Raw genomic sequence first — 24,474 nt, 5'->3', positions numbered from 1 at the left:
GTGTCTGTGAAGTTGTGTCTTGAGTTTGAGGTGCTACAACCCCATCTGGATCATCACAATAGATAGAGAGATAGAACTTTATTCACCCCATGGATAATTTGGGCTTTTACAGAAGCTCATTAAATAAATGAATTAATTAACATGCACATGCACACACAATATGGTCATAAATGCATCAAAATGAATAAAAAGAAAAACAACAACATTGTAACAACATGGGGGCACACTAGAGACAGAGGCATGGGCTCACACACTTTGCTCTGAACACACATCAGAATGACTAAGCATCATTCAAGCGTATTGCCGTTGCTATAAAGGATCCCCTGTAGCATTTCTTGACACAATTAGTTTTGATATACCTAGTTAGTTATTAGTTATGATCTGGTTTGAATGTATCCTGATTTATGCTATTTTTTTTTCGGTCCTCTTTAGTCTTTTCAGCGGTTATCCTTTGTCAGCAACTGCACATTGTTACCCCACTTCGCACTGAAGTACAGCACATACAACCTGCGTTTGATTTTTGAAAGTTCACACTGCAACTGAGCTCCTGTTTTTTTGTGACATAGATTTTATGCTTTAAAGAACATAAAATAGACATGGAATCAAAACATTTCAGAAAGCATTTACATTTCTTTTGTAACAACTGTTTTGTATCTAAACCCTGCACATTGCACGTCTCTTCTCATCTCCACAGATTTCTATATACAAATCCAGCAATGATCAATTGCGCTCAAACTCATAGTTACAATCTTTCTTCTCCAGTTTCTCTTCCTTACCACCAGGAAATGTAGTGGAAAAAACTTTCCTCTGTATTCAAAGAAGTCAGTCGTGGAATCAGATGAAAATGCAGAACAATTCTGTATTTGCACACTGATATGCACAAATGTTTCAGTCCATGGAGTGAGCGGTTAATTAAATAATTCATTCCTTTTTATACTTTTCTATTACCATTACCTTATCTAATACATCACGTCATCTGACTCTTAATATGCAGAATTCTATCATTTTAACCAATCAACTAGAGCCACCATTAACTTTGTATACAAGTCGGTTCTTCCATTATTCTAAACATCGCTTTATTAATAGGGGTGGCCTACAGATTTTCACATTGATCTTATCACCGCTTCAGAATGGGGGTGTTTGGGCTTTATCACTAGTTTGTCCTCACTTTTTAAAGGGGGTGTTCTTTACACATCTACTTCATTTTAACTTTAGCAATTCTCTTAGTGGCTCATCTAAAGCCTCACATGGCTAGGCTTAAAGCAACATTTAATTAACCCTGTAGTTACATTCAGTTCTTATCTTTACATTTAATAATTCAGTGGTATAACTTCACATGAGGATATAAATGTGTTAAATTATACAACTATGTCAGATTACAAATATTGATTCAAATTCTATAGAGGTGATGAATTCACAGATTATGTGAAGCAGCAGAATAATCCACATCCATATATAAGACTACATCTGTCTGACACAAGCGTGTATCAGTTTTAGATCATTTGCAGTCTGAACAGAACCTTAAAAGGCTTGTGCTCAGAACAACATTATTATAAACAATGCTGAATATCGTAAAATACTAAATATGGAAACATTAAAGTTAAAGGAGGGTTCTATTGTTATTCTAAGCAAGATAGCAAGGAATATTTTATGATGGAGACCAGGAAAAGAGACATAGTCAAGTGCCGAAATAAAAGTCAAAGCTGGGAAATTAATCAACACTTCAACCACAGCCAAAACAACAGACATAAATCACAGTCAAAAACTAAACACAAGTCAAGGCTGAAAAACGCTAATGAAAAAAGAGTTTTGAAACGGTCAAAAAAAGGTATGAAAATAGGTTTTATGATCTGTAAATCTGGATGGGAAATACTTTTTTCTAATGATCTTTTCTACCCGTTTCGTTGTTAGTCAAAGGTTACAACCTCTGAGGACGTGCAACTAGCAACAGCATGGCTTGTCCTAACAACAGTGCAAACAAAATGGTATTGCATGTAAAATACAAAATGGCAGCAGGAACAGCCCGATAAAAATAATGACTTTTAAAGAAAGCTTAATTTCTAAAAACTGAATGCAGAATCAAATTCTTGGAATAAAAAAATGAAAAAACAATTGAAAGAACACCTGTGCACATCTCTATATATGTAAAATCTGTCTGTCTGTATGTCTGTCTGCTTTTCATGAGAGAACTACTTAACGTATTTAGATCTTTTTTTTTCTGTAATTTGCTTGAACTTTCCGGTTGAATTTGCGACTTCTCTCATCGTGCTAAGAATCCTAGTTTGCTTGTAGGAGCGAAATATTTGCGCTAATCCGAGACAGAGGCTGCGGGTCAAGGGGAGGGGGAAGCATGACATCAGGAGTAGGTAACCCTCCTCACTGTCCTGTTTCACTACTACGCGGACGGAGCCGCGAGGGACGGGTAGTTAAAAATAACAGGAAGTTAGTGAAATACAGATTCTTAATTTCTACTGTTTGTTTTTCTTAGGGTTTTGGGGCTATGTCAGTGATTCTGATTTTTTTTTTTGCTGCAGTCTTTACCACTGTGGCGGTATACTACTCTGTAGGAGTTCAAATGCACTTAATACAATTCCTGGTCTCAGGGAAATGGAGTTCAGATTTTTAAAACTTGCAAATGCAGAAAAAAAGAGGCCCTAAATGGACATGTGCTTAACACAAAGTCAAGATTTATGAAAGAAAACTTGATGGGAGAACATTGCGTATATTAACAACAACTCTGATCCATGTGTGCTCAACATTTTGGAGAAATTGGGAAATGATGACACCTTTGATCAAGTTGGAAAATACAGCCAAATTACCCAAATGACGACTCACGTGCAAAATAATTCATATCATCGATCCATTACTAAAATGTGTGTTAACATGACAAATTAGTAAACCTTAAGATTGATGAATATGATGCACAGACTAAATTTTAGATCCATTTTAAGGAGGCCAATGCTGCAGATTTTTCCATTGGTTTACATCGACTACATGTTGACACCTTCTTAGAGAATTGTCAACAGGGCAGGAATATCTCAGCAAAGCTTCACTCTGTCATGCCTGCTGAGCTTGTAGCAATTAATCGACTGACGAGGTGCCATTTACAAGGCGTGATTTATAAAGATAACTTGTGTAGAAATGTGCATACACCAAGTGTTATGAACTGGTATTTAGTGTTTGAATTTTTCTTTTATACACATTTTCATAGTCAAATCCACACCAAGTGTCATATATGAACCTATCCCAGTAGCATCGAGCACAGGACAAGAAACGATCCTGGATGGAATGCCAGTCCATCGCTGGGCTCATTCACCAGCATCACACTTACAAAGGGCCTGTCTAGAGCAGCTCATTCATCGAAACTGCTCTGTTCTGTGATGTGGGAGGAAGACCCAAGGACGTGTGAAAAAACACGCATACACCATGCTGAACTATATACTGCCCAGATTTTAATTTTCTTCAAGGATAAATGGATTTCCAAGTTGAGAAGTTGTTTCTTTCATTTATTTAGCTGAAACACAAAGATGATATTGGAATGCTGTAAGACACTCTGGTATTAGATTTGTGCAATGCATTTGCTCTCTATTATATTATCACATCTCTGTCTGTTTTTATTAAATCAATGTCTTTAAGCAGTCACCATTACCACCAAAAACTGAAAATGATTTTGCTTCAGAATCAGTTAAGTATGAAAGGAAAAAAAAAGCTGCAACTGAGAATTCATGAGAGGCTCGTCTTCTAATCAGTGTTATAAATGACTGGCAACAGAGAAGAGAGAAATACTTTTATCTGTCTGTTTACTCTTGGTAGGCATTGTGTTTTTAAGCAAGCAAAACCCAAGGCAGCTTACAAGTGCACAGCTATACCACACTTGTTTACACTTGTAAACTGTGCTTGCTGATGATCACCCATTGAGTCTGACATGAACACTGGCCCTCCAGCGTTGGAATTTAAGGTTGAGTTTCTAAGCCACTATACCATACTGTCTGCCATACTCTGAACAGAAACCTATAATTTAAAAGTATGCACTAATAAATTATTTTTTAAAATATTACTTTGAGGGCCTCAGTGTCCTTACTGTACCTTCTACAGACTTTATAAGATGTTACATACGTCTACCCATTCTGGCCACACCACTGTTTACTACGCTATCATATCAATTCATTTCTGTATTGGAGGTGACAGCAGAATGTAGCTGCTAGTGCATAGCTCACGAGTTTATCAGCAACAAAGATCTGCCTTTAGTATACTCTAAAAACTCCCTTCAGGCACATCATTGTTTAGTATACTATCATTTAAATGCACTTCACATCATTCCTATGCAGGTGACAGTACAATGTACTTGCTTGTTTTAAACACAGTGTTTACCAGACACTACAATAAAGATTTGTCTTCTGTATATGTCATTCTTATACTGAAGACGAGAATACCTCACTATTATTATTATTTACTATTTGGATGATGCCTTTATACAAGGAGACTCACAACATTTGACATGCAATTGGTTACTTTATTTTAATTTTTCCAATTGGAGCACAGGCAGGTGAAGTGACTTGCTCAGGGTTACACAGTGTCAGGATTTGAACCCACAGTCCAAAGCCTTACATCTATCACAGTATGTGTGTGTGTGTGTGTGTGTGTGTGTGTGAGAGAGAGAGAGAGAGAGCTTTTAAAGTTATTATACACTGAGACGGGCAATAGGACATCAGTCTAAAAACTGTGGCACTGTACAGGAACAGAACCCAGCCAGGGCTAAAGAGAGACGGAGAGTGGCCATGGAGCAAATATGAAATGCGTTTCTTGGTCATTAGAGGGGAGGCAATGTAGGAGGTGCTGTCATGAGTTAAGTGACTTTGTGTGTTGATTTTTTATTTTTATCATTTTTGATTGCTCTTGTCAGTGATATCATCACTGATGGCAGTTTGGGAATTCATTAACATGATTACAATGGTTGGTTGTGACGTCACGGTGGCCAAGTTTTTTAAGGTTTAGCCATATTCAGTTCACACTTTCTTATCAAAATAATTGTAATTGATGAGAGAACTCGAGCTTCTTGAACAATCGGATTATTTTTAGGCTTACTGGTTTTCATAGGAGATACTAATAGAGATGCTGTTTCTAAATCTAGGTGGGAGATTCAGGACTTCAGTCTGGCGTATCCTGATTTGCTGCGCATATTGCATCTGTCTGTTAATCATGTGTATAAGAATGTAATTATCACAACAATTATGAACTAACCCTTTCTTACTAATCCTTCTCTGTTTTGTTTCTTGTTTTAGCATCCTGCAGTAGCACTTGCTACCACTGCTCTACTTCGAAGCTGTTCTCCCACCAATGGAAAAGACATCTGAGATACTAGGAGTCTTGGAACCACCAGATGAAGAGAAGGTGCAGCACAGAATTTACTGTAGATGGCCCAGGAGGAGATAGGTAGATAGTTGGCTGGGGTCTCCAGAACTGTCTTTGTCTGTTATTAATAACTGTGGGCCTCACAGAGGTTTATTTTCACCAGAGAATTTGCTGAATGGACTCTTTTTGTTTTCCTCTCTTCTGTTTAGAATTAATGGACAGATATTACTGGGCTCCATTTATGTTATTCAGTTTGGATCTGCTTTCTTTGACTATATTTTTAAATAAAGTTGTGTCTTTATGTGCAATAATTATGTAATTATTAATTTGTGAAATTTGTAATTGCCTTTACATGTGAATTTGTTGCAGCACTCTGAACCTGTGTTCAGCGATCAGCACTATACCTGAATATTGAATTGAATGGAAGTGATGTTCCTGAAATACTGTAGATTCTGGCCACATTGTGGTCTTAAACAGAACAAAATGGAAAAGGAATTGCATGAATGGATGCTCTGATAGGTTCTTCAATTAGATTCAGTACTATACTAAACTACCCTATACTGTATTGTACTATATTATACTATTATCTGAACTTGCAACTTATGATGATACATTTTGTGAACTGCACTATTAAAAGAATATTAATTGACAGTAGTTAATAAGAATCATGGAAGCCGAACATTATGGAGCCCACCCAGGATCAGAACTGAGCTTGAAGAAAAAAGCTGAGTATTTTCTAATTGAATCAGATGCTTCCTTCTCTTGTGAATGAGGCAAACTGAAGGCTTGTCAAGCAGTGGTGTGAATTTCTAGCTCATTAATTTCTAATGATTTCACACCCTGTCATATTTTAATGCAGCACTAGGATATGTGTTGTGCAATCATGACATTAATGAAACTGATCAGCTGAAACGACTCCAGTGCATTATCCGCAGCCTATGTTCTCGAACATACAGTAGGCCATGTCATCAAGCAGAATGCCTGGGAGGTTCATTTAGTTTTAATGAATTACATTTCTTCTGTTAGCGTCTGCGGCATCTTAATTAAATGTTCATGGTTTGTGGAGTTCTTGTTGACAATATTTTTTTTAAATGATGCTGTTGTTGTTATGCCATAATATGCTGCAAAAAAAAAAAACTGTAGCTAATAACTATAGCTGTGCTTGTTATGAAGACCCCCAAAATTGGAGCTGCAGATTTCAAATGAAGGTGAATTGTGAATTGCCAATAAATTCCAAAATTACGTATTTAGTTTAATTAGCTTAACATGGAAGCTTTATAAACATAATGTCTAGCTGCTGGATTGCATTCATCCTCTATTCAGAGTAGAGATCTGCATTCCAGTGGAAATCCGGTGGTACTCACAGGATGCAAGTAAAGCCTATTGTTGGATTACATTTAAGAAGTTATTAGAAATTATCATAGTATAAATTAATAATAATAATCCAAGTAAATGTGGTATATCCTTTTCTTTTGTTGATTAATCTGTGGAAAGCACATTGAGCTGCATATAAATGTATGATAAGGTGCTAAATAAATACATGTATTATCATTATTATTAAGAGCTGTGAGTAGATGCGGATAGTTAAACTTTATTTATGTGGCGAGGAGCAGACAGTCACAGTGTAGATGAACCTCTAAGAACGGTGAAAAGCAAATAAGTAAAGAAAATAATATAATAGTCCATGAGACCAAATGCATCAAATCTCCTAGGACAAAGCTTAAAAATCAATAAGGAGAGACTTTCTATTAGGCTAGATGCCCAGTGGGGGCTGAGCGGACTTTTGGCATTGGAACCCCTTCAGATAAATCAATAAGGAGTGACTTAAGTAATTTTCTGTTAGATTGAATGCCCAATGGGGGACAAACAGCTTTTTGGCATTGGAACCCCTGCAGATTTTGTTTTCTTTTTTTTCTCCAGCACTGCATCCCTGAAGCATTTTAAATGTTAATTGTCCTCCATTATCATCTGACCATAACATTGGACTTATCTTTAGAGACTTAGACATGAACCTACATATAAGGACTCTACTATTTCTAACACCTGTATATCTATAACATGCAATCACATACTAGTTTATTCTTATCTGTTATTGTTGGTATGTCATTAATTCATCCATCCATCCATTATCCAGCCCGCTATATCCTAACTATGTTAATTCATTCTTATTTTAATCTATTTCTATTTGCTTTTCTTTTCTGGTTATTGCTTCTTTGTCATCTTGTAAAGCACTTTGAGCTACATGCTTTGTATGAACATGTGCTACAGGAATAAATGTTTTTTTTTAAATGGATTGCTACAAACATTGTGGTGCACATACATAGCTTGAGTATTATTTTCTTTGTTTCTCTAGTAGATTCTGCTATATTTAGAATCTCTGTGCCCAATTTATGTGTCATTTACAGGGATAAATAGAAATGTTGTTAGGAGCAAGATGGAGTGGGATCAAAATAACAGTACAGTACATATCTGAACAAATCCAAATCGTATTATGTGATATCATCTACTGTTAAATTCTGCTATGTATGTGTAATATTTCTCTTGCACTATTATACTGTATTGAAGATTACTTGTGTTCTGTTCAGTGTAGACTATTGTATTGACCCCCACCCTCCTTCTTTTTTACACCCACTGCACGCCCAACCTACCTGGAAAGGGGTCTCTATCTGAATTGCCTTTCCCAAGGTTTCTTCTATTTTTTCCCTACAATGTTTTTTTTTTTTGGGAGTTTTTCCTTGTCTTCTGAGAGAGTCAAGGCTGGGGGGCTGCGGTACTCCTTGTGTGATTTTGGGCTATACAAAAATAAACTGTATTGTATTGTATTGTTTCTCTAGTTCAGAACTTCTCTGTTGAATTAACACAGCAGAAAAGATGCATGGGAAATGGCTGATATGAAGGATCTTAAAGAAATTGAGGAGGCACAGTGCCACAGTAGTTAGTACTGCTGTCTCAAGTCTTGGGCTTGAATACTAAGCATGGTGATTATCCATGTCGACTCTGACCATTCTCCTTGTGTCTGTGCACTCCTGTTTACTTCCCAAATCCTGAAAGATATGCAACTTAGGTTTTTTAGCGATTCCACATTGGCCCATGTGGGATTGTGTGGGTGGTCTCTGTGGCAGGGCAGTTTGCAGCCTTGCACCTGATGCTGCTTAAATAGTGTCCAGCACCCAAGAATTCGAAATGGATTAAATGAACTAAACAGTGCCATGCTATATTAAATAAGAAGGACTACAACAAGTTGTTTGAGAATTCTCAGCAAACAAAAGAAAAAAATGATTATAACTTCAATTTGTTTACATTTTAAATCTTTTTTTTCCATTAGTAGGGTATGGGGAATAAGTGCTGCACCCGCAGAATTTATGACAATGTAGAAACCAATTCTGGACAGGGCACTGACTCAAGAGAGACTCCAAACTCTCCTTTAGTCTTCCACACAGTACACAGTTTCCAATGAAGCTAACCTGCACATCTTTTCCATGCAAAAGGAAAATGAAACACTTAAGGATATTGCAAACTTTCCACACAGATTTTTAATTTGAACCCAGGATTCTAAAGATGTGGGGGAAGCAAATCTAACCACTGCCCCACTGAGAGTTTAAACTTTTCACATTTAATGTGTTTCATTATTACCAAAACAAAGACTGTTTTCTGTAATAATAGAGATGTGTGCTAATTTGCAATTCCTAATGACTAAAACAAATATGCTAAAAGACACTTGTCATGTGCTGAAACTGGCCAAATAAATACAAAAAATGACAGTCATGCATTATTCACTAAGTTCAAGACCAAACAGACCTGTGACACTATGGCACTTTTTGTCTACAAAGTGTAACTTATCATCATAAGGACCTGATGATCACACACTACAGAAAGGCAATTTTATTGCTGTTTATACTCCATTATACAAACACATATCAGAATGTGCTGTCTTCACAATGAAATTCATTTTATAAAACACTCTGAGCTGAACAACTAAGATTAATGGGTTATAATCCACCCATCCATCCATCCATTATTCAATCCGCTATATCCTAACTACAGGGTCACGGGGGTCTGCTGGAGCCAATCCCAGCCAACACAGGGTGCAAGGCAGGAAACAAACCCCGCCCAGGGTGCCAGCCTACCGCAGGGCACACACACACACACGCCAAGCACACACTAGTGACAATTTAGGATCGTCAATGCACCTAACCTGCATGTCTTTGGACTGAGGGAGGAAACCGGAGCACCCGGAATGGGTAGAAATGTTTTATCTATTTGTGTTATGTAGCAATTTTCCCAACCCAGTGGGCCGTGGTGTTGTACATTGGCCCAGAGCTCTTTCTTTACAAAGGATATTACCCACACATGAAAAATTATTGAAGTTCAAATTTATTGACACAGGTACAGATTAAATTACTATAACAAAATAACAAAATATTCCAACTCTAGAAAACAAAAGTTGAAGTGCACCATTTCTGTTTTCGTCAACTGGAATCTCTAAATGGATTATTAGCCTTGCACCAGGAAAGGTAACCAAGCTTAAAGGGCATGACCAGGAGAAGAGATTTAAAACAGGCAGAAAGTCAAAATGAAGCCAATTACCAGTTCTGTCTTTCATCTTTACATAAATCTATATTGCTGTGGACCCACACCATGAAGTGTCTGATTTTTCAGATTTGCACTGTGGTAAACAGTTCGCAGTAAGCCATGAACCTGAAAAATCGGGCTCAGAAGAGGTTACATTACATTTACCTTACATTTAAGAAACAACTCCTTGCATCCCTTGTGCAGATATCACTTTCAGATGTTGTGGGTTAGCTGCTTACCACCAGAAGTTGATCGCAGTGCAAATCTAAGAAATTAGATGCTTTGTGACGTGTGTCCACAACAATACAGTTGGTGACAACCGTGGAATTTACACTGTGGAGTGTAGTGGCAGAATTGCACTGAAAAGGTGGGGGAAGAGAAAAAGATAGAGAAAGCTCAAATGACGTCACCAGAAAGCATCTCTCCTCGACCCTCACTGTTCACAAGCAGTCTCTGTGCAGTCAAGACTGTTAGATTCCAGCCAGGGTTCCCTCTCTTGGTTGAAGTTCGAAAGTCTCTTTTGTGTCATTTTTGTTCATTGCTTATACTAACATTGTTAATTATTTAGTTTTTTTATGTCTTAGCAATTTTTTCTGTATGTCATTTTTTATGGGTCCATTACCATCAAGGGTCAGTCCTTAGCCCTATAAAGGTAAGGGAAACCTACAGTCCCTTGCGGTTCATTGTGAATGCACTCATGGAGTGGTAGACTCTCTTGAGTTATTTCTGTGCTTCTGTAGTTACTGGATTTTTGACCTCTGTGCTCTGTTTTTTGGCCATATCTTGGATTTTGTATTGGAACTTTGTTTGCTATTGGGGTTGCCTGTTTTGAAGGCATTGACATCTGTGCCCATGTCAACTTTATTTAAGAACCAATTGAAAACCCATCTCTACTGTGAATATCTGTTGTTATGGATGAAAAAAAAACAACTTTGCAATATTTTTTTATATTCTTGGTTAATTTGTTTAAGTTTAATTGCTTTAGTGATTGTAATCTATGATTGAAAGTTTATGAGTTATTACATAATTTCACTTGTGCCAATCAACTTTTGTTATTCGTCTTATTACTCTTGCTGAACAAACAGGCCTTAGTCTAATGTTACTCAGTTGTTTACCTCTTTTGTAAGTTGCTTTGGATAAAAGTGTCAGCTAAGCAAATCAATGTAAATGTAAGGTCCCGTCCGCAAGGACCTCTGAACTGAGCATTAAACTACCATTTGTAGCATCAGGTGTCCACGAATTCAATGCAAGTGTTTTTCTGCACCACTTGCATCAGCTGGATGTTCAAAAAAATGTTGTATGCAGCTTTTTCTTGGCGTCAATTACTGCCAAAATCCCAATGAATGTGAAGAATACATCTGTGTTGTGTTTACATGTTGTTCATTTAACGTTCTGGAGGTCTGGACATGCCCCATGATTACATGTGTATTTATATATTGTGGCTGATGGCCAGGATGCCCAGATTATGGAAGGACTGGGGTAGAGAGTATTTCCAGGACAGTTTCTCCCCAGGACCATCAGAGGGCAGGCCCCTTGGTTTCCGGTGGGGTGCATGGAAATTTGCAGGGCCCTATTTGCCAGCAATTCTGCTACACCCGAAAGTGCTGCCGGAAGAAGCTCGTTGGGCACCTGGAGTCCGTCCGAGTGCCCTATAAAAAGGGGCCAGTCACCAGAAGTCTTTGGCCAGAGTCAGGAGGAAGAGGACAAAGCCTGTGCGGAGGACTGAAGGCGGCGACGACCTTGTGCTGTGGATTGCAAATTTAAATAAACCATTTGCTATCAGAAAACTTGTGTATAAGCTTGTCTTTTTAAAAAGGCATTTTGTTAAAATATTTCTATAGATTATCTTGTTTGTTAATTTATTCTTATTTTGTAGCACTTTGAGATTGTTAAATATAAAGCGCAATATAAATGAAATCTATTTTTATTATGTCTGTGTTGGGGTTATGGCAGCTGTATGCACCTGGGCATCACAATATATATATTTCTATATACATATATATATATATATATATATATATATATATATATATATATATATATATATATACTCCCACACACATTGTCATCAAAATAATAATGACAAAAATGGAGAATTTAAAACAGTTTGTAGGTTTGTGCTCAACATAACTTTAGGTACTATGAATTATTAATGCCAGTGGGGGAGTGCATATGCGAGTACTGTTTGTATATTTGCTTACTTCAAGGTGAAAAGTAGCCGCTCTTCAGGGCTAACAGTGACTCACATATTGTTTGACCCGAGTTTAATATGGTGTTGTACCAACATTTCTTATTCACGTTTCTTCACAGATTACACACACGCTGTGCAGTCAAAGGGTGAACCCAGTAGCGGTGGTGATGTTTTCTCTGCATATGTTGCCGTATCAGGAGGATTTTTAACAAAAGAAGGTCAATGTTCAGGTCTAATAATGCCAACTGATCCACATTTCGTGAATCCAATAAAGGATGAACTTTGAACCCCACAGGTTAAAAACACTCTGGACTGCCTGATAACTGCCACCTCAGGAAAACACACCAAATTATAATCTGGGCTATAGGGTGGCAAACAAACGTGAATGTAACATTATATTGAATGCCTATGTCGCTCAGAGTGCATTCATTTAACCAAGATCTGAACGCCCTTGTAGACAAGGTCTTAATGAACTTTTATTCAAAAGAGCTTTGTTAAAATTAATCTTTTCATTCATTAAGATTTTTTGTCGCTTCTAGGCAGGGTATGATGAAAATTATCCCTCTAGGAGGGCATTTTGAGTATTATTGGGACTTCCACATTCATAACAGAGACAAGGACTTCTTCGATTAACTCACACTATAAGGAGGCTGCTGCTAAGCTAAATGTTGTGGGTTCACGACTAACCGCAAGCAGATCATCGTGCAAATCTCCAAACTGAGATGGTTTGTTGTTTGATAATTTGAAAAAGAAAAAGAAAAAGCCAAGCACCAATAAGTCTAAATGGACAAACTAGTACGTATACAAAGGTTGTTTTCTTTGAATATCTGTAAATTCAGATAGTAACACATCTGGCATGATGATTCTTATAATGATGTGCTGATGATGTCAATCACGTAATTCCCGGGACGATATTCCATAGCAATCATTGGTGTGTCATGATGACAATTAAACAAATGGTGGCACCCCAAAAAAAAACAAATTGGAGTCAAAAACTTAATTTGTAATAACTGAAAACCATTTCCATTATGAAAACAAAGTCAAAATATATATTCAGGATCTCAGAAAACCCACCATGGTGAATAACCAATAAGGAACAAGTGAGTAAAAAAAACATACATAATCATAATGCAGACATCATGTACATCACTGTGTTGCTAACTTTACATGGACTGGTTTTAAGGGGGCACAGGGGAAGGATTTAACGGATGTACAGTAACTCCTGTAAATATGTGTGAAGATGATGGGCCAGAGTGAGAACCTTCACCCTGTATGGGTATTGACTTCTGATTCACCTTATACGATTTCTTGGATCATCCAGAATGGCGTCTGTCTCATGTCGACCATCCCTGAGTAACACCTTACCTTGCATAATGGCAAATAAACAGAGCTTTCCTGGTGTTACCCCTGCCTTTTGTTTTTTCATGCTCGTCTTTTGTAACGCAGGTTAAGCTCTCCTCATGCAACCATCTATCACTACTAATCTCTGCAAGTCTCAGTCATTTCATCTCAAGTTACTGCATCTCTTTGAATGATTAAGTCTGGCTAAAATAAGAATATATGGCATTAAAGCAAATAGGGTTGTCAAAGTCAATGCCAAATTCCTCAAAAGGAAAGTGACTGTTTGGACTGTAATTTACAAAGAAGAAAATGACTAAATGAAAAATTGAAGCTTTACGTGGGAGTGCTGCTACTGGTGTGATTCTATTTTCATTCTTAATAGTGCCCTTGGTAACCAAGAAATGTACCATTCATGGCTTTCTTTTCTACTTATTAGTAAGGATCTTTGCTTTAGGTCTGCTGCTTGTCTTATGTACCTCCATTATGTAACTGAGCTATTATTAGATTGTGCAATCTTTATTATTAGAGTCTTCCTTTACAGCACTGCTCACCTTTACAATTGCCTGTTTTTGTTTTGTAATTTGAGGAATGCATTATTTCATGATTATTACCACAAAGTACACAGATCATTGCCCACAATAAGACACTTACTTAGCAGTCCACACAATATCATATGACCCTTGATATGCCAGCACACCAGTCATATGAAGACCAGCAGGTACCAGCTGACTCTGACCCCCCTGTATTGCCATTCCCAGCAGGTGCAGAGTGTGTTCCTGAACTGGCTAGCTGTTGGAATGAGAGAAATTACTCTTATTTCTGACAGCCTGAAAGTTGTAGTAAAGATGAGATCCTTTGCTTCCATTCATCAGATGAAGGACAGTGTGCCTTCTGTCAGCCACATATGTAGACTAATGTAGGTGGCAAGTGCCATGCTGAGATGTCAGATGGCTTTCTTTTAAAAGACGTGTATGCTAATTCACAAAAAATACCAATTAACCATGAACATTTCCTAAATTGTAAAGACAGTCTCTAAATATTAGTCTTTGTGAAAAAAGAAACTGTAACACACTCCCTTCTGTTCTTTTATTTTCTACTTGCATTGTATTTGGAAACTTTTTTTCTTTACAAGCATATTTTGTGAGATATTGCAATTGTCTTTGTGCGATTATAACAAGTTGTGAACATGGCTGCTCATTTATCATTTTGATCTAACAAAGAAGAACAGGGAAAGTGTTGCAAAGTTTTTGTGTTCTTCTTCTTTTACTTCCTCTTCATCTTGCCCCACTTCTATGAGGGATCGATGTGCTCGATCAACCTTCCCCAAACAGCTCAGTCCTGAACGCCCTCCCCAGTCTGTCTCGTTTACTTCAGATCTTCTTTTACTTTATCCATCCCCCTTTGACCTCCATCACTTTCTCTTCCTCTGCATTTCCATTTCTATCCCTCTTCTGCTCACTTATTCATTGTCTCTCCTCATCACAAGTCCATACCACTTCAACCTACTTTCCTGTACTTTCTTAGCTATCTCTCCCGCTTTTGTTGTACCTTTGATTGTCTCATTTCTTATTCAGTGCTTTTCTATAACTCCACACATTCATCTCAAGATTCTAATTTCTTCCACATCAACTTCTTCTCCAGCACTCCCTTTACTGCCCATGTCTCAGCTCCATACATCTTGGCTGGTCTTACCACTGTCGTAAAAACCTTACATTTAACCATCCTTTTAATTCTTCAGTCACACTCCTCATATTTTCTTCCAATTGTTCCATCAAACTGAAGAAAAGCTCATCTGTCTGAGGTCTCATGTTTTGTATACAACAACAGAAAGACAAAAGACAAAAGAAAGGCAGTGACTGCAGCTGAAGTCACCATAGCTGTTAACCCTTCATACAAGACTGACTCTATCAAGCAGTACACTATTGGCTGTCAAAAAAAGGGGCAAGCATGGCTGTGCTGGAAGACCACTGCTCAGTCGATAAATGTGATAAGGGCAGTGATTTACAGTCATTTACGTTGGCATGGTCCAAGATCAAGAATTGTGGTCGCCCAATCTGATATACTGTACCCAACGACTAGAAGTCACATAGTGTGACATCGGCTTAAGATGGACGCCAAACACTAAGGATGTGAGTTCTTGTGACACTGTGTAAACATGAGCAAGTGACTTCACCTGCCAGTGCTGCAATTAGAAAAAAAAAGAAAAGTAAATGTTGTAAGTTTCCTTGGATAAAGGCAAATAATAATAATATTAATAATACTACTACTTATAATAATAAAATTCTGTTGCTTGGCTGAAAATAAATAACCTCACCCCATCCCCACCTAGTCTAACTCCATCAATAAATTAAAAAATGATTGCCAAAATAAGGCTCTTTTACCAAAAGTGTAAGTGTACTGTTATGGATAAATATTTTCAGTTACAGTGTCATCATCATAAATCACACTGTCACCTAATCACTTACATGTAACAAACATGATGATCTGTGGGAGTCAGGTTATTGTGATGCATTGCAATGAGCTTCATTTTCACTTGGTTCGATTAATCATGCATGAGACATTGTCCATTCATAAACATGAATTGTCATAACATTTGAAAGGATGAAGTGCCATGTAATCAAATCCTTTCTTTCTCTTTTATTTCATTAATGAAATGATAATGGCTAAAAACTATATTTACTGGTTAGTACAGATTACACGTAATATAAGCAATACAAAGATTAGATATACTGTACGGGACATGCAGTTTTAATTATGCATTCCAACAGTAAGTTTCTTTTTATTTTGTTTGATATTAGGGCAGCACTGCCCTAGTGGATCCATTGTCCTAGGTTCAAACCCCAAACTCAGCTGTTGTCAGTGTGGAGTTTGGTCTCGATGTCTGTACTGGTCTTTTCCTCAGAAATACCAGTTGTCCTCCCACATCTTCAAAGAGCTGTAGATTATCCTCCTTAGTGATTCCATGCTGGTCAGGCAAAATGTGTGGTTTTGTGGAAGTGTGCCCTGCAATGAAGTGTTATCAGTTTAAACAGTTCTCTAAAGTTACCACTTAATTTTTATTTGATGAAACTGAAAAGCTTCAGCTCCTTTAATTCTCTCTCATAGCTCATGTCCAATACTGTCGGAATAGGCTATGGCATACTGCCAACCTGATTTGGATTAAGTGAGTTTGACAGTACTATATTATATTGTGTTAATTGTCACTACTAGAATGGATGAATTACTTTAAATGTTAAAGAAAATTCATTTAATTTACTTAATGCTGCTGCCTTACAGCTCCAGAGTCCTGGGTTTTAGTCTAGGTTTGGTCATCATCTGTGGACAATCTGCTTGCTCTCTCCACATACATTCTAACAGGGTAATGTTGTTTTCTTTTTTATTAGAACATTGCAAAACGTTTGACAAGTAGCAACCATTCAGTTCATGTTTGGATATAAAAAAACAGAAAAGAGATTTGTCTGTCTGATGTCACATATTTTATGTACCACAATAGAATGGAAAATATAGAAACACAAAGGGCAGAGATTCCAGCTAAACTCATTGCACATGTAAATCCCTCATATGGTCATAGGCCCTGCAGGCAGCACATTATCAACTCCCAAAAAAAGATGTGAGGTTGTGATACTTTGGAAATGTGTTGGACAGCCATTACACAATCTTCTATATTGAGATTTCACTAGATAGAGTGCACATTAAGATCTCAAGATGCCGGTCTGCTTATGATTTCAAGTATTAATAAAATAACAGTGGGAGGTCAAGCTTTTAGTTACATGGACCCTAAACTGTGGAATGGTCTGTCTGCTACTATAAGAGATGCCCCTTCAGTCTCAGCTTTCAAATCCCGGCTGAAGACTCACTACTTCAGTTTATCACACCCTGACTAGAGCTGCAATTAAATGTACAGACTGCATCTCTGTTGTTAGTCATTAGCACTAAAACATAAGTAACATGATAGTTAGAATTGGATACTAACCCTCAACTATTCTGTTTTTCTTCACAGTACTCAAATGTGGCACTTGGTGCCACTGCCCTACTGCCAAGTGGTTTTGCCTACCTAAGTTAAAGTCATCTCTGATGGAGGATTGCAGGAATCGTCGGGTAGAGGGGTCTTTTCATCAGATTGGCTGACCCAATGCTGTCTGTACTTGTACTATTTTTATTTTACTATTATACTGTATTGAGGATTACTTGTGTTTTGTTCTGTGTATTGAATTGTATATCCCCCTTCTCTTTGACACCCACTGCATGCCCAACCTACCTGGAAAGGGGTCTATCTTTGAACTGCCTTTCCCAAGATTTCTTCCATTTTTTTCCCTACAACATTTTTTTTGGGAGTTTTCCCTTGTCTTCTTAGAGAGTCAAGGCTGGGGGGTGGGCTGTCAAGAGGCTTTTTGTGTGATTTTGGGCTATCCAAAAATAACTTGTATTGTATTTTATTGTACATATTTCTAGTTGTGAATGTGATATGCTCAAGAGATGTGATCAGTAACTGCAGTCATCAAGTCCAACATTCCAACTACAAGTTGTTTAATTTGATATTGGCTTAGTAACATGTTCCACATACCTAAGGTTTTATGTGTGGAAAAAAGTGTATATTATATATTATTATACATTATTATATACCCGCTTGTATCTGGTGCCCACATGTTCTAGCTGAATGCATCTTATAAATTCCCTTTATTAGCTTAAACATTTGTCTCAAGTCAACACTTCATTTTTATTTGATAAAACTAAAAAAGCTTCAGCTCCTTCAATTCTCTCTTATAAGCTCATGTCGCATGGTCCAGGAATCTTCTGAGGACTTTATCTAGCACTAGTATGTTTTTGGAGAACAAAACTTTATATGATACTCCAGTTCATTCTACAGCCTCCCTTTAATTATACTCGACACAGAACATTAGATCATTATGACAATCTGGACACGAACACGCAAACAAAGCTCGCCAGTCCTATCCACTTAATTCCTCCAAAATAACATCAAGTCTAGCTTTGAAGGTCCTTAAAATCCGTATGTCTACCACACTACTTGGCAGCTTATTGCAAGTGTCTATGGTTTCTCTCCATGATAAAAAAACTTGCTAATATTTGTGGGAAACTTACCCTTACCAAGTTTCACAATTTTAAACACTTCAATCATGCTTCCTCCTAATCTCCTTTTGTTAAAATAGAAAAGTTCTCAGCTCTTTTAATCTTTCCTCATAACTCATCCTTTGCAGATCTGGAATCAGCCTAGTTGCTTTTCTCTGGACTCATTTCAGTGCTGCTATGTCATTTGTGTGGCCTGGAGAGCAAAACTGCACACAGTATTCCAGGTGAGGTCTAATCAGTGTGTCGTATTTATATTAAATTGCTTCTGCACAAATGTGCCCAAACCTGTTTACTGCCCATGTCCCTCCATAATGATTCAATGGAGTTTAGATTATTTGCCAATCCACCTACCTTGGTATCATCTGCAAACATAACCAGCTTGTTATTTATATTCCTATCCAAATCATTTAAATATATATTAAAAATAGCAATGGCCCCAGCCCTGACTCCTGAGGGACACCTCTCTTAACATCAGCCAATTCTATAAGGTTCCTCACACCATCACCCTTTGCTTCCTGTGCCTGAGCCAATTCTGAGCTCATCTACAAACATCACCCAGAACTCCCACTACTTTTACTTTGATGCCCAACCTCTTATGTGTCACCTTATCAAATGCTTTCTAAAAGTCCAGATAAGTAATATCATGTACTCCACTTTGATCATATCCTTCTGTTGCTTCCTCATAGATTTCCAGAATGTTAGTAAAACATGACCTCCCACTTCTGAAACCATGCTGACAGTTCAGTTAAACTCGAGTGCTTGTTATGTGTTACTCAATTCCCTTAATAATTCCTTCTATTCATTTTCCTGTGATTCACGTTAACTTTACTGCTTTGTGGTTGCTTGGATCTGCCTGATCACCCTTTTTATATAACAGAATAATATTTGCCATTTTCCAGTCCTGCAAAAATTACCCAGTACGCAATGACTTCCTAAAAACATGCATCAAGGGTTTATATATGTACTTGCTGACCTCCTTAAGCACTCAAGGATAAATGTTATCTGGCCCTGGTGATTTCTTTGATTGCTACTGTGGGAACCAGCCCGGACACAGGCAGACAGACATCATTTCAGGTCACCACACATGTTTTATTTACAATATTTACAATAAAGAATACCACGCACAACCCAGTGCCCCTGCACCAAGCACACTCAGTCCAGGCCTCTTCAATGTCCTGCCTTCCTTCACCATTTCCACTCCTCTCCTCCAGACTTCCTCCTCTTCTACCCAACTTCAGCTGCTGAATGTAGGAGGCGGTCCCTTTTAAGTTGACACGGCCGTGCTCCAGATGCCTCCTGATGAGCTTCCTGGTGTGGCGGAAGTGCCGCACGAGCACCCAGAAGCACTCCGGGTGTCCCTGGTAATCCTTCCGCCAGCACCTCTGGGTGTGGTGGAAGTGTTGACATCCAGGGCTTCTCAGGTGTCTGGGTGCCCCCTGGCAGTGACCATGGGCCCCTATAGGGTTGAGCTTCCATGCTCCATTCCCATTGCCCCCATACCAACCAGGGCGAGTGCCCTCTTGGGGTCCGGAGGAGGCATAGTCCCTCTCCGGGTCCTTCCAGCCATCCCTGCTGGTACCGCTCCCAGCCGCTCGCCACACTACATAACTGCCACATAACTTTGTCTGTCTGCCAACTGTGAACATACTAATGGTGTGGCATATTAATCTACCTATCTGATATGTTCACTTCCTTTATTTATTAAAATTCAACTTTCATCTGCCACAGATCTGCCCAGGTGTATGAATAGCAGTTGCAGACTCTAGTGTATCCTTTAATGTAAACTGTAAACTTAAAAGTTTTCGAGTTACATTTTTATCTACATTTTGTTTATAAACATCAGTTCTTCATATGATGGCATTGTTTCATTTACCCAACTTTTCTTTATTGAAAGCAAGTTTTAAGAAAAGAAATTAGCCATTAAACAATGCATGTAATTACAGTAGCAGAAGTGCGCCCTGTAGTGGTAAGATAACAACTTTATTGTTGGCGAAAATTATTTCAGTTTGACATTACCAAGTGGCTAACAGTCATATTCATTAAATATTGGAACTCATCATTAATTTTGGATACCTTATCTATATTCATTCAAAACAATATTTTCAGGGTGCAAAATATTAATTTTAAATTCTACAAACACATAACCTCTAGTACTTTTCCATCACTTTAGGGTTTCTATCCATAAAAAGTTTACAAAAACTGCCAAAGAGGGCCTGGATCCCTTTGAACACAGGCCGATTTGACTCTGTTCTTGTGTTTTCTCTTCCATAATGATATGTTAGTCATGTGCTTTAACAATGCGTTGACAACACTTGTGTAGAAGGAGGAGCACATAGTTTGATGAACATTACTATTGAAACTCAATCGATAAAACTTCTTGTGCATTTGGGCAAAATAATCAGTTTAATTTGCTAAACCCATTTTACACTCTACTGAGCAAAAGTGAATCTGTTTTGTGCAGTTTAAAAAAATGTTTGAGTTTGTCAGCAATTAACTACTGACTCTCTGGCTGTATAAGGGGTTTTACTGAATATTTTAAAGTATTATTAAACTCCAGTTGTATGTCAAAAAAGGGATGTGCAGACTGCATGAAATGCTAAAATGGCGAGGAGTGTTAACATGATCATGCAAAAAAAGCTGTAGCAAACATACAGCATTGCATGAACATTTGGGAGCCACTATTGCACTTATTTAATACATTTTTGCTTTATGACTTGTAGTCTATCTTTTCATAAAATAAAGGGTTTGCTTTCAAAATCAACTGCACAGTATGTATGAAAAAATATAGTTAAAGAAGATCTCCTGTCATCAGGCAGGCCCACAACATTCAGCCTAAGCAGTGACTAATGACTACTTAACAACTCAGCTCTGGATTCAGTCATTGTCAATATGCATGCATCAGAGATTACATATGCAAGTGCAGTTATCATAGTCATGTTTGAGTCAGCCATCAACAAGGACAAGAGCAGACTACAGAGAACAATCAGGACTACAGGAAGAATCACTGGAACTAAATTACTTACTCTTCAGGATCTCTGCTCCCCTTGGGCGAGGAAATGGGCATGGAAAAATATGGTCAAATCCACCCACCCTGGACATTTTTCTTTTAAAGTACTCTTCTCTGGTAGGCATCTCAGAGCATTGGAATGACAAGATAAACAGATACAAGGATACATAAGTTTCTTCCCATCTGTCATCAAACTCATTAACAGTAAGCAGACAATGCGTACCACTCTGTTTCTCTGTTGGTGCAATAGGCATACTTGCAGTGCAGTATGTAATAATTATATAAATTATTTAAATGTATAATTATATGATGTAGTACATCCAGGGTCACATATGTTGCAGTATATGAATAATATATATTATAAATGCCATATGGGATTGTCTGGCATCCCATCTAGGAGAAAAGGTGGCCACTTCTCAGAGGCAACTGACAAAGATGGACTGGTGTTCCAACGTGGAAGAAAAGAAGCCCCTTGACAAGAATGGAGGCCAGAATAATGGAAGGACCAGGGGTGAGCCTATTCAGAATAGATACTCCACCGACACACTAGAGGTCAGCATCCATGTGTTGCTGTAAAAAAAAAAGATGCAGTTTTTTTTTCCTTATTTTCCAGACCACGAGACAAGCTGGTAGTTGTAGTCTCATGGGTGTTCTGGCTGCCTGGTGTTCCACCAGGGGGCCAGCTGAAAGGATACTCCACCGACACACTAGAGGTCAGCAACCATTCTCATATTTTATGACACTTCCATCCGACCCAGAAGAGGACTTTGCCCAAACATGGGAAGTACTTCCAGGATCTGGCTTAAAAGAAGCCCTCTGACTCACCTCAGAGTGTCAGAGACAAGAGGCAGAGGACAATACTTGTGTGAAGAAAGAAGTGTCGGGAGGAAGTGAAGAAAGAGGAAGGATTTACCGTCCTTGTCTATACAGTGCTGTATAAAAGTACTTGAATGAAATAAAATCTTTATATTTGAACCTGTGATTGTGTTTGTGTCAGTTGTGTCCAGTTTTTGGGGCTCATGGCCTCCCTTGATCTTACATATATATATATATATTTATATATATATATATATATATATATATATAATATATATATATATATATATATATATATAAAATTTGTATAACCTTTGCCTAACTCATACATGTATGTTTTGCACAATATATTTATACAGTATTTTTGGGAGAGCTCAATAGAACCAACATGAATCCTGCATATGGAAACATACCTGTATTGGGAATTAAAGGACATGTATAATTGGGAGCTGGAAGGTTGACAAACTTCCAGGAAGGACAGGAAAAATGGTATTTTTAGGACCACTGGTTTCATCTTCGATTAAAGAATGAAGAAATGTTTGTGCCCTTTGACCAATGAACCTCTGCCTCTACCGTTGGTGTTTTTCTGACTCTTTACTGCCACTGGTAGGAGAACTTTGAAAAATGACATGTCATATGGGGGTACATGTCTGAGTCTTAAAATGTTGTTTTCTTGTTTTTTGGCCTAAGAATTAAACCAAATGTTGGCTTACTATTATTATAATGAGATATGAAAATAATCCTTAAAGAGGGAAAGAAACCAAAGTAGCTTGAGAAAACCAACCACTCAAGCTCCACACTGATAGCCACCAAACGAAGATTTGGACCCCAAACTCTGCAGCTGAAAGACAACATTTCTAGAAATTATGCCACACATAAGTACAAAAGATATTTACAAAAAGCTTCATAAACAGTTAAGTAATTATAAAAGAACCAAATGTAATTTCATTACCAATTTATTCTATGTGGGCAATTCAAAACAAGGTTAAATGAAGTGGCACTTCGTCATGTTTGTCCGCTTTTACACACTTGTTATACAGCGCAATGTGACTCGCTTATGAAGGTGAGTTCAGCGCCTTCTTCCGATACGAGTTTAATTTGTGCAAAGGACTAAGCCACAAGAAAACAAAATAGGAATGGGAATAACCAGCAGAATCTAGAAGGGATTAATGAGGAATTAGAACCTGTGGTTCATGGTGCGTAATAATTTTAGATTAACAATAATGAAAAATTAAAACTTATCAATTAATTAACTTCCAAACCTGAATACTTCAGAGTATATGGATTGGCAGGATCACATCCTCACCACTGACCTTCAAAACAGTCAGACCACAGGATAGGATGCTGTTCCCCATCTGTTCTCCTTATTCACCTATGACTGTAGGGGCCAGAAATGGCTCCAGTTCTATCATTTAACTTGTTGATGACACCACCATTATAGGCCTAATCACCAACAGTGATGAGATGGCTTACACAGAATAAAACAACAAACCCTCCATTAATGTGAGGAAAACGAAAGAACAGAGTCACAGACTTTGTGAAGCAGAAGGCACTGCTAAATCAGAAGAGATGACATGGAGTGGAGTCAGCAGCTTTCAGTTTCTCAGAGACAGCACCACTGGCGACCTGAAGTGGGCACAATATACCTCAGCTATTATCAAGAAGGCTCACCAGTTAATATCTTTACTTCCTCAGATGTTTGAGAAAAGTCTGGATAACTCCATCTGTGCTTCTACAGGTGCAAAGTGGAGCCTGATATGTCATACATCCTGGTACGGCACCAGCTTAAAGCAGAACCCCAAAGTAACAGATAAGAAGGAGAAGCTTTCCTGGTCAGTTACTTTTCTCTCTCTGCTCTGTTCTGGAAAAAAAATCAGAACCATTGACAATCACAGCATGAGATTTATGGACAGTTTTTTATCCTCATGAGGCTTCTGAGCAGTCACTCCTATGGATAACTATGTACCTAGCCTGTGCTTTTTTTAATAATGATGATTTTATTTATAGTGTATTCATTGTCAATTGTTTATATTATATAACTGTCACTAGTCTGTGAGACACATGAAAGTAAGAATTTTACTCATCTGTGAACACATGACAGTATATA

The 24,474-nt window shown here is 37.8% G+C and overlaps 1 protein-coding gene across 3 annotated transcripts in view; it reads right to left on the bottom strand.

The window, feature by feature from the left end:
- The window catches only part of LOC120543437 (VPS10 domain-containing receptor SorCS1), a 1,156,507-nt gene that overhangs the window by 583,785 nt on the left and 548,248 nt on the right, over positions 1–24,474 (bottom strand). The window lies entirely within an intron of this gene.

Source organism: Polypterus senegalus, chromosome 1 (assembly GCF_016835505.1).
Source record: "Polypterus senegalus isolate Bchr_013 chromosome 1, ASM1683550v1, whole genome shotgun sequence".
In the NCBI taxonomy this organism is placed as follows: Eukaryota; Metazoa; Chordata; class Cladistia; order Polypteriformes; family Polypteridae; genus Polypterus; species Polypterus senegalus.
Note: the sequence above shows the minus strand (reverse complement) of the source record. Positions and strands in the feature narration are given on the sequence as shown.